General features: G+C 38.8%; 1 pseudogene; it reads right to left on the bottom strand.

Annotated features, from left to right (window-relative positions):
• Window positions 1-5549: 5549 nt before the first annotated feature.
• LOC143381963 (inositol hexakisphosphate kinase 2-like) lies at window positions 5550-6222 on the bottom strand (annotated as a pseudogene).
• Window positions 6223-10180: the final 3958 nt, after the last annotated feature.

The raw sequence follows: 10180 nt of genomic DNA, 5'->3' as shown, positions 1-10180 counted from the left end.
ATCAGAAAGATTACTACACTTTTTCTAAATTATCTAATTAACATTCTCTCTAAATAAACAACTTAGCTAAATAAATATATATATATTAAAACAAGTTAGGGAAACTGCTTTGTACTGAAGTATGAAGCTCTTCACTGAGATCTCCTAGGATAGACTCCATTGTGGACTGCTTTACTGTGAAATTTCATATCTGTCAGAAAAGTTAGTAAAGTTAGATCTAAAGGTTATCACATTTTAATAATTTTAATTTTCTTAATTACAAAACAGGAAAAGTTCATCCTGTTTTAAGTGGAAGAGTAAAAAGGTGTTCATTCCCTCTCCTCTTACCTATATGATACAAGTTAACAAACTACTGTGCATCCTTCTGCAGTTTTCCATGGTCACACACTTATATCACATGCATACACATGCACATCCATACATGAAGATACTCTTATGCAAATATGGAATCAGATTCCATCACTTCTATACATTTTGCTTTTCTCACTTCACAATCCTTGTAGAAATGCTCATACACACCTCCCCAAGGTCCATTGGCAGAGATCTCATTCTCTATTTTTAATGGTTACATGACAATATAATAAATATGATACAGAATGTGAATTTTTACTATCTCCTCTTATCTTCTCTTCCTCATCCTTTTCTTCCTTCTCTTCCTCTTCCACTTTCCCTTTTCCTCTTATTCTTCCTTCTTCTAATTTTTTAAAAATTTAGTACTGGGAATTGAATCCATTATAACATCGGATTACATCTGCAATCCTTTTTCTTTCATTTTGAGACAGGGCCTTACTCAGTTGCCTCACCTGAGGTGGAATTTGCAGTCCTCCTGCCTCAGTCTCCTGAGTAACTGGAATAATAAGCATGAACTGCTTTGCCCAGCTCCTCTCTTCCTTGCAGCAATAGGATCCTGATTTTTTTTTGGACAGTGATGCCTAGATAAAAGGATTCATTCTCCAGTTCTCTCTGCAGTTAAGTATGATAATGTGCTAGCCAAAGATATGTAAGCATTGCAAGGACTTTTAGGAAGGCTACTAAAGGAAGTTGACTTAGCTTGGCAATGGGCACTTTTGTTCTTTCCTCTTCTTCCCTCCTAATCCCTGGAATTGGGATGTGATGAATGAACTCTGGCAGCCTATGGGTCCATGAGCAAATACTGGCAAAGCAGTTAAGACAGGGAGGCTAGATGGCTGCAACATCTTTCCAAACCTAGACTTCCTTCCCTTGGATATGTTTTACATGAATAAATAAATAAACTTCTACTTTGGTTTTAAGTATGTTATTTCTTTTAGATGCAGCCAAATCCAATTCTAATGATAAATTTCAAGTTTGCTCTATAAAGATATAGAAGATGAGAGTTATATTGCCAGATGTGTTTGATGAAAACTCAATGTTAACACGTATTCACCAATACAATTGCCCTTCCTTTAAACAGGTTCAAAATTCTAGTTTCTAAGATGGCTGTAAAAGGTAGACTATTTTTCAAAGCAAAATAAACCAAATCCTTTACACATCCTATGGAAGCCATCTTGACATTCATTTCTTTCGAAAGTATAAGCAATTTGATTTGAAATTATGTCAGGAGGATACATCTCTAGTAGGGAAAATTTAGCTAAATAAGAACCCCAGATGTCTGGGCAAGGGACAGCAAGGAAATATTAATGTTACCCTGTAATGGTTAATTCGAAATGTCAAGTTGATTGGATTAAGAGACACCAATGATTAATAGGTTTCTGGGTGTGTCCATGAGGGTGTGTCTGGAAATGATTGGCATGTGGGATAGCAAACTGAAGTGGAGACCCTCCCTAAGCTTGGACAGCACGGTCTAACAGGATGGTGGCTTGGATGGAATAAAAGTTGGAAGAACAAGGAAGCAAGAGCAGATGCAAGCTTGATTCTTCTTAGAAGGGTTCTTAATTGCTACTGTGACCTCCTGAGGATATCAGACTCTTGCTTTTTGACTTTTTCAAAGCAGACTCTGCCAGTGATTCTCCAGGGTGTTTCCAGAAGCCTTTGGTCTATGACTAGGGTAGCACTGTTGATCCCTCTTGTTCTGGGACCTCAGCCTCTTGGACTGCAGGGCTACTGGTTCCTCCAGTTCTCCAGCCTGCAGACGTCCACTATGGATCATCCAGCTTCTGACTATGTAAGCCAATCTAATAAATCTCCTTTCTATAATCATACTTCTTGTTGATTCTGTTCACCTAGGAACTCTGACTAATAGACACCCTTTGTCAATTGAAGAAACCAAGCAGGATTTCTGTGTATCAGCCCTGCCACTAAGAGCCCTGCTCTTCCTTCAAGTCAAATAACAAAGGGGAGAACATGACTCTTAGAAAGTTTTCAAGGAAGTTTCTGTTTGTCAAGGCTCTCCCTATTCTCCCACCCCATAATGGGGATTGAATTCATGGGTGCTTTACCACTGAGTTACATCCCCAGTTTTTAAAATTTTATTTATTTATTTTTTATTTTGAGGCACTAAGTTGCTTAGGACCTCAATGAGCAACCTCTGAGGCTGGTCTCCAACTTGGGAGACATTGGGATTACAGGTGGGCACCACTGCACCTGGCTGTCAAGGACATTTCTAATCCAGACAGTATCCAGGAATTGCCCACCACTACGTATCATCAAATAACTCTTGTCTGATGACACTATAAAATTAGACTAGCAAGTTTGCTATAATAGTTTATTTAGATGAAACCATACTTACATAGAATACTGCCAAGTTGGGTAAATCTAAAGGAATTCAGTGTTTCACTACAAGGGATTTGAATAGTTGGCATTTTACTATACAATGTTTAATAGTATTCAAGTGGTGAAAACAAACATTAGCAGAGCAGATCAAAAAGTTAAGAAGTATTACCAGTGAGAAAAATGTCTTTGATGCAACAAACATGGCCATTTGAAATTTATTTAAATTGTAACTGAAACTGGTAGAGAAGTTCAAGCTATAAGGGACCATTCATTTTAACCTATCAAAGAAGATTAATGAATACTTATAAAATTACTCAAGGTAAGCAAATATTATTACTGTTACTTAAAGGAGTTTAAATATTGAAAATTATGTCAGATTATACCTTTAAACAGATTTTCTGAAAACACCATTTGTTTATATTTAACAAAATGTTGAAGACGTCTCTTTCACTCATGGTTTCGTATATATTTTTAAGCAGCAGGAAGACTACAGGGCAGAAACTGAACTCCTGATGGCAAGAAATTAAACATGCTTTCAATAATCCAGTAGACTATTATTTCAAAGTCTAGTATTTGTAATTGAATTACACCAATACAAGGTATTAATTACATAATTATACAAAATAAAAGTCACTCAAACTTTTTCAATGCAAGATTACTTTGCTGTAATACAAGTTGGTAAGTCATAAATCAAAACACTGGCATAAAAGGTCAAATGTCTTTTTAAAAAATTATTATTGTAGCAAACATGTAGATAATGCCCACATGCTGAGTTTTATGTTTAAAGAACTTTTTTTTTTTTTTATTGGCTCTGACTTTACCCTTTCTGTTGTTCCTTTCATCAAGCTGAACAAATTGCTTAGCTCCTCCAAGTATAACCTCCCACAGTCTCATTCCACATGTGGACACAAAAGGAGGTACAGGACCCAAACTGATCTCAGAGTAAAGATGAAGATTTTTCTATGATTGGGGGAGAGTTTTTGTCTCAATAAACAAACAAAAAAATGTATTGTGTTAACTGCTACTGGCAGCTATTTTGAGATTACAGTGGTAATCTATGGACAGTCTATGGACAGAACCAAGACATTGCAAAGGACAGAGTGGAGAGAATAATAAAGGTACGGAACTGGTGTCTTTGTGTAGCTTCATTTCCAGTCTGCCCTGTTCCCTAAAAGCCCTGGTAGGCTATAGAGTACAGTGCCTTTTTGTTTAATTCAAAATGTTTTATTCTTTGGTTTTGGTTACTTAAGTCCAAAGCATTCTTGATGGAATCTTTGTCAAATCAAGGCAAAATCCTTCTAAGGCTTTGATGTTGATTATATAGTTATCTTCATGAACACCTTGATTTTAAGATACTTAACACATACATCATTTTTTTTTTTTTATCGCTGACAACACAGTGAAGAGATTGAGACACCGAAGGAATGGTTGTTATTAGCTTTTTTCAATTATTTCCTAGAGGCATTTTTCTTCTTTTTTTAGTTGTTGACAAACCTTTATTTATTTATTTATTTGCATGTGGTGCTGAGAATCAAACCCCACACCTCACACTGAGCCACAGTTCTAGCCACAGAGGCATTTTTTTCAACTTGACTAAAACATTGAGTGTTTAGGGTTTTAAGTCAAATGATTTTTTTTTGCCAAAGTGAAAAGTGTATTGATTTAATCTTGAACTTTAGGTTCACCCTATTTATATGTTTGCTATGGTTTCAATAAGTGTCTCCCAAAGACTCATATGTTAAAGAATTGGTCAGCAACCTGTGGCACTATTGGAAGGTGGTGGAACTTTGAGGTATTGGGTCCTAGTGAATGAAGTTAGGTCAACAGGATGTGTGCTCTTAAAGGGGTGACTGGGACCCCAGCCTTTCTTCCCCCTCCTCTCCTCTCCCTTCATTCTTTGTCATCATGAGTTGAGCAGGCTCCTGTGCCTCATGTTCCTACCATGGCTCAAAGCAACAGGGAATAAAACTGTGGGCCAAAAAAGACCCTTCTGTGTGTGTGTGTGTGTGTGTGTGTGTGTGTGAGAGAGAGAGAGAGAGAAAGAGAGAGAGAAAGGAGAGAGAAACAGAGAGGGATAGATAGATATTGGGGATCGAACCAAGGGCCTCATGAGTGCTCTACTGAGACAGGATCTCATTGAGTTGTGCAGAATTTGTGATCCTACTGTGTCAGCCTCCTGAGTAGTTGGGATTATAGGTGTTGCCACCACACTTGGCCTAACCCTTCCTCTTTTTAAGTTTATTTTCTTAATTTAGCTCAGGTTATTATGTAAGAGTGAATGAAAGCTACCATGTTTAATTTTCTTTCTTTTTTGCTCCTCCTTCTCTTTGTTCTTTTTGGCACTGGGATTGAACCCAGTGATGCTTAACCACTGAGCCACATCCCCAGTCCTTTTTATTTTTTTATTTATTTTGAGACAGGGTCTCGCTAAAGTTGCTTAGGGCCATGCTAAATTGCCTCAAACTTGCAATACTCCTGACTCAGTCTCCCGAGTTGCTGGGATTACAAGCATGTGCTACCGCACTCAGCTCATATGTTTAATTTTCATATCTAGACTGAGTCCATCAATTATAATGGCAAGAGATGGGAAGTTATTGACTTTTTTCACCCATTTTAATAGACTGAGAGTTTTTGATTCTTTCACATGAGTACTGTTTTTTTTTTCCTTCTCAATTATGCTTTTTATTAGTCTTTGCAGTTTCTTGTCACAAAAATAAATAAATAAGTAAATAAACAAATACAAGGTAGATAGGGTTGGACCAGGAGGACAGACACATTGTGGCCTTGAAAGCAGCTCTCCACCCTTGAGTCTCTAGAACCTGCCATGTGTAATTAGACAGTCTTTGAGGAGGGAGCTGTCAGTAGGAGCATTTCAGCAGGTGCCGATGAGTGCCTTACAACCGACTGGCTGAACACCTTTCCTCCCAGGCCTCTCTGCCCCAGGATCACTCAATCTGCTCAGTCCTTGCTGCCCGCCCGCTTGCTTGCTGCAGGGGAATGCGTGCTGAGAGAGATGACACTTCTGAAGTAGCCCCCAGCTCTAGGTGCAGAGGAGCCAAGGTGGGGATTTCAGGGGACCACACTTCCCTGTGGCCATGGGGAAAAGGACCAGAGGGAAAAAAGGGGCAAGGGTGGCCAGCTAACAAGGGAACTCTGGCTTTGTCCTAATCACCAGGGCTTCTGGTTTCCTGGAGGACAAAAAGCAGGCGGCAAGAATTCTGGGTAAAATCCTCCCAAAGTCTTCCCCCACTGTCCCCACCATGGGGGACTATGGGTTACTGTGATCAAGAGACACCAGGGCTTGAAAACTGAGGGTGTGAGGTGCTGGGCTTTGTACTGGGGAGTGAATCTGCGCATCTCAGCTGGGAGGGTCTCGTAGAACTGATGCTCCTTCGGGATGAGGGGCTTGCACAGGGTCGTCTCATTGAAGTGTAGAACACAAGAGTGCCCCCCAGCCTGGTGGACAAAGGGCTCCAGCAGGACGCCCTTGGTGCAGGGCTCCACGTCCATGGCCCTGAAGGCTGGGCTCATCCTCCGGACGCAGACGGCAGGGAAAACGGGGAGGCAGCAGGGTCTGCGGCCAGCTCGTCCTCCATCGCTTGTCTTGTCTGATCCTCCTTCTGTTTGGTCTGCGCTCCTAGGTTTGTGTAGGCCAGAATGCTCTGCGGCCACAGACCGGTCCTGCGGCGCCTCAGTCCTATTGTTTCTCACATGAGTACTGTTGGAAGGTAGACTTCCTAATTCTTCCTATACCTGGTTACTCGTGATTCCCTAAAAAAGAAGTGGCTAATTTTATGTTTTGGGAGATGCCATAACAATCACATAAAAATATATCCTTTTTAAGAGAACAGATGAAGATAATAAACTGTTAGTCTGATTTTTTAGCTCAAAGAAACATAGAAGAATAAGGGGGAGGAGGAGAAGAGGGGAAGGCTGAGGAGGAAAAGGAAGAGGGGAAGGAGAAGAAGAAAAAGAATGAGAAGGAGAAAGAAGAAGGAAGAAAATATCTTTGTGCTTCTTTACCAGAAGATAATCTGCACAGAAGAGATTAAAATATAGAGCCATTATACAATCTCTCTCTCTCTCTCTCTCTCTCTCTGTCTGCCCATTATACAATGTTTTGTTACAATGTATTCATTTGATAATGGTGCTTTGTTGTGTAATGCCAGATTCCTGGGACCCCAATAGATCTCCAGGAGCTGAATCCGATGCAATCACACAGAGTCTTTATTGCAAGCTTGAGCCTGGACTCATAACCGTTCCCCACACAGTGGTCCTTTGTCCAGTGAGATTTTATAGGTTTGGGGGGAATACTCTATGCGTCACAACATCACACAGCAAATCATTCCATACCGCAGGAAAATCAAACAACAACTCTTAACATTGATTAGCACATTCACTGGTGGGAACAAGTTGGGTAGGGGTGATTGGTTAGTACAAGAGGGGGATTCCTTTTAACTGATTGGTTTAGGCCATGAGGGGTGTACTTGCTAAACTACATGTTTTCCCAACAGTTATCAACCACCATAAGCTAGTGGAGGGGGGTCATCTGGCATCCCAGGTATTTTCTTTGTCTCATGCTGATTGGTGGTTGTTAGGGAGTTGCTATGGGTCCTTACCTAGTCTAACTGAGTCAGGGACACCTGGCACTGCAGATCTCTCCTGTTATTTACAGACAAACAACTCAGCAGGGTGGGTATGTGCCTAGGAGTGCTCTGTGGGTTTTTCCAAGGACAAGGGTCACGCCCCCTTCCTTGGACAGGCATTGCTCTGAGGTAGAGGCTGGTTTCTCAAAAATGGAGTCACATCAGTTTCTCAGTTGCTTCCTTTTGTTTCTGATATGTACTGGAGAGTATCCTCCACCTCATTCTATGCCATGAATGCACAATTTCCTCCAGGAAGTATAGAAAATAGACAGGTCATATTACTTTCTATCAAGTTCCTTCACACCAAGGCAGGAACAGATGCTAAGTTGGTCTAATGCTAGGTTGGCTGGGAAGCCCTGAGCAAAAATGCTCCATGTCTTTTTGCTCCATTGCTGAATGCATTGCTCAGTTCAGGCCCAAGACTGCCAGATGGTCAAAGAAACCATGCCTTCCACAGAGGTCTGAAAGCAGGTAACACCTGAGTAGAAGTGTATTGAAATAAAAACAAAAATCCTTTGACTCATCTGAATACTGAATAGGAATAAAGTGACATTTAAAAAATTGTTTGGCTTAAATTTGGTGTCTTGATTGATTTCATTTCATTGGCTTGAATAGGGTTTAAGACGTTGCTTAATGAGGGAAAGCAGCAGTTGTAACATTGGCTGGTTCTAAGGAGGAGACAGGTCACAGCCTGGCATTCACTGGGCCATGTTTTCTTAGTGGGCAGAGTGATATCACAAAACAAAACTGGGTAGACAGTTTATTTGTTCACTTTTTTCCCACACAGGTATGGCAGACCATCCTCTCCTTCCTTTTTCCATGTGGTTATCACATATGGGCAGGGTGTGTGGCTCTTTTTGGAAGGATCTCAGCATCTTTTCATTTTTTGCTTTTAACTAAATTTGAAACATTTCCAACAATATAGAACGACACTAAAATCTTTAAATCCTGTGACATATTATGAAGAACATATTGTTGGGAATACATTGTGAATTTATTTTATCCAGGAAATGAATATCCACAATGAAATTAATGCCTACAGTATTAAACTCTTTCTGAGGGAAGCAGAAATGTAATTTAATGGTTGTGAACAACCATGTTAGGTGATCAAATACATTCAGAATATTCAGTATCCTGATTTAATTTCTTATTTCCTTTCTTTTGCAAATCTTAGATTTATTCTGCTCTTTCTCCCCTTGGATTCTAAGGGAACTTAGATTATTGACTTGAAACATTTCTTGATTTTCTTTTGTCTTAATTTTGCTATATCTGATATGAATATGGCCACTTCTGCTTTCTTCTGATTAATGGTTGCTTGCTGCACACACCATTTAGCTATTTGCCGCTCAATACTATTGTGATTATGTCCCACAAATTTTGATATTTTATATTTCCATATTGATCTAGTTTAGTGGGTATATATATGTATATGTGTGTGTGTGTGTGTGGCGGGGAGGGAGAGACGGAGAGAGAGGGAAAGGGATGGGTGTTTGTATTTTAATTTCCCTTGGGGCCTCCTCTTTGATCTGTGAATTATTGGTAATGTATTGTTTAGTTTTAAAGTATTTGGAAATTTTCCTGTTATCTTAATACTTTGATTTCTTGTTTGAATCTACTTGGTTGTGGCTAGAGAACATACGCTGAATGATTTCAATTCAGATATCACTTTATTGAGGTTTAAACTTGTTAAAGTTTGTTATAGTTCTGGAAGTGATCTATATGTTCCATGGAAACTTGAAGAGAATGTACATTGTGTACTTTGAGTATTCTGCAACTAGATCTTGATGGATGGTATTGGTTGAGCTTCTAATAGTCTGATTTTCTCCCTAGTTGTTCTGTTAATTGTTGGGAGAAGAGAGTTAACTTCTCTAACTGCTATTGCGGATTTGTCTATTTATCCTTTCAGTGCTGCTTTTTTTTTTTTTCCTTCATATAAATTCTCAGTTGTTGTTGGGGTGTACACATTCAGAACTGCTGTGTGTTCTTGGAGATTCGCCATTTTATCACAATTGTCTCCTTCTGCCTCTGGTGATTTTCTTATGTGTGAATTTTGTTGTATCCACTTTCTTTTGGTTGCTTGCTATATTTTCTCATCATCTTATTTTCAATGTGCTTAAAGCATCAGATTTGAAGTGAGCTTCTTGTAGACAGTAATGATTAAGTCATGTTCTACCAATTGTCTTTTAATTGGTACATTAGGAACATTTATATTAATGTAATTTGATATGTTTGGGCTTAGGTCTGCAATTTTATTCATTTTTCTATTCCTTTTGTTTTTGTATTTTTTCTTGCATTCCTGGGAATTAATATGTTTTAATAGTTTATATTAATCTATCCATGGTATTTTTAGTGTATCTCTTTGTAAAGCTTTTTAGTGACTTCTCTTGGTAGTATAACTGTTACAGTTTGGTGTCATGTCATTTTACTAGTTTGATTCAACTGTGGAAATTTTACTTACATATATGTTCCTTCGCTGTCCTTGTATGACTACCTTAAATATTTCTTCCATATGCACTTAAAACTATAGCAGGCAGTTTTATATATATTTTTTTGCTTTGACCTTCAAAAATGATTTAGAAAACTTAAAAAAGAGGAAAAAAGATTATTATAATTACCCAGAAAAAAAGACTATCATAATTTTCCCCCAGAAGGTCAAGAATGGGAATTTATTCTTATTTACATATTTTTCTGGGTTGAACCCAGGGCCTGGAGCATGCTAAGCAATTGCTTTACCACTGAGCCACATTCCCAGCATAAAGAACAGACTGTAATCATTTTTACATAAGAGATGCTACAGAAATGCAAACAATAATTTTATTATGCCTTCTGCCTAATTAAGACCT

Source organism: Callospermophilus lateralis, chromosome 16, assembly GCF_048772815.1.
Source record: "Callospermophilus lateralis isolate mCalLat2 chromosome 16, mCalLat2.hap1, whole genome shotgun sequence".
Taxonomy (NCBI): Eukaryota; Metazoa; Chordata; class Mammalia; order Rodentia; family Sciuridae; genus Callospermophilus; species Callospermophilus lateralis.
The sequence above is the reverse complement of the archived record's forward strand: the minus strand, read 5'-3'. Positions and strand labels throughout refer to the sequence as shown.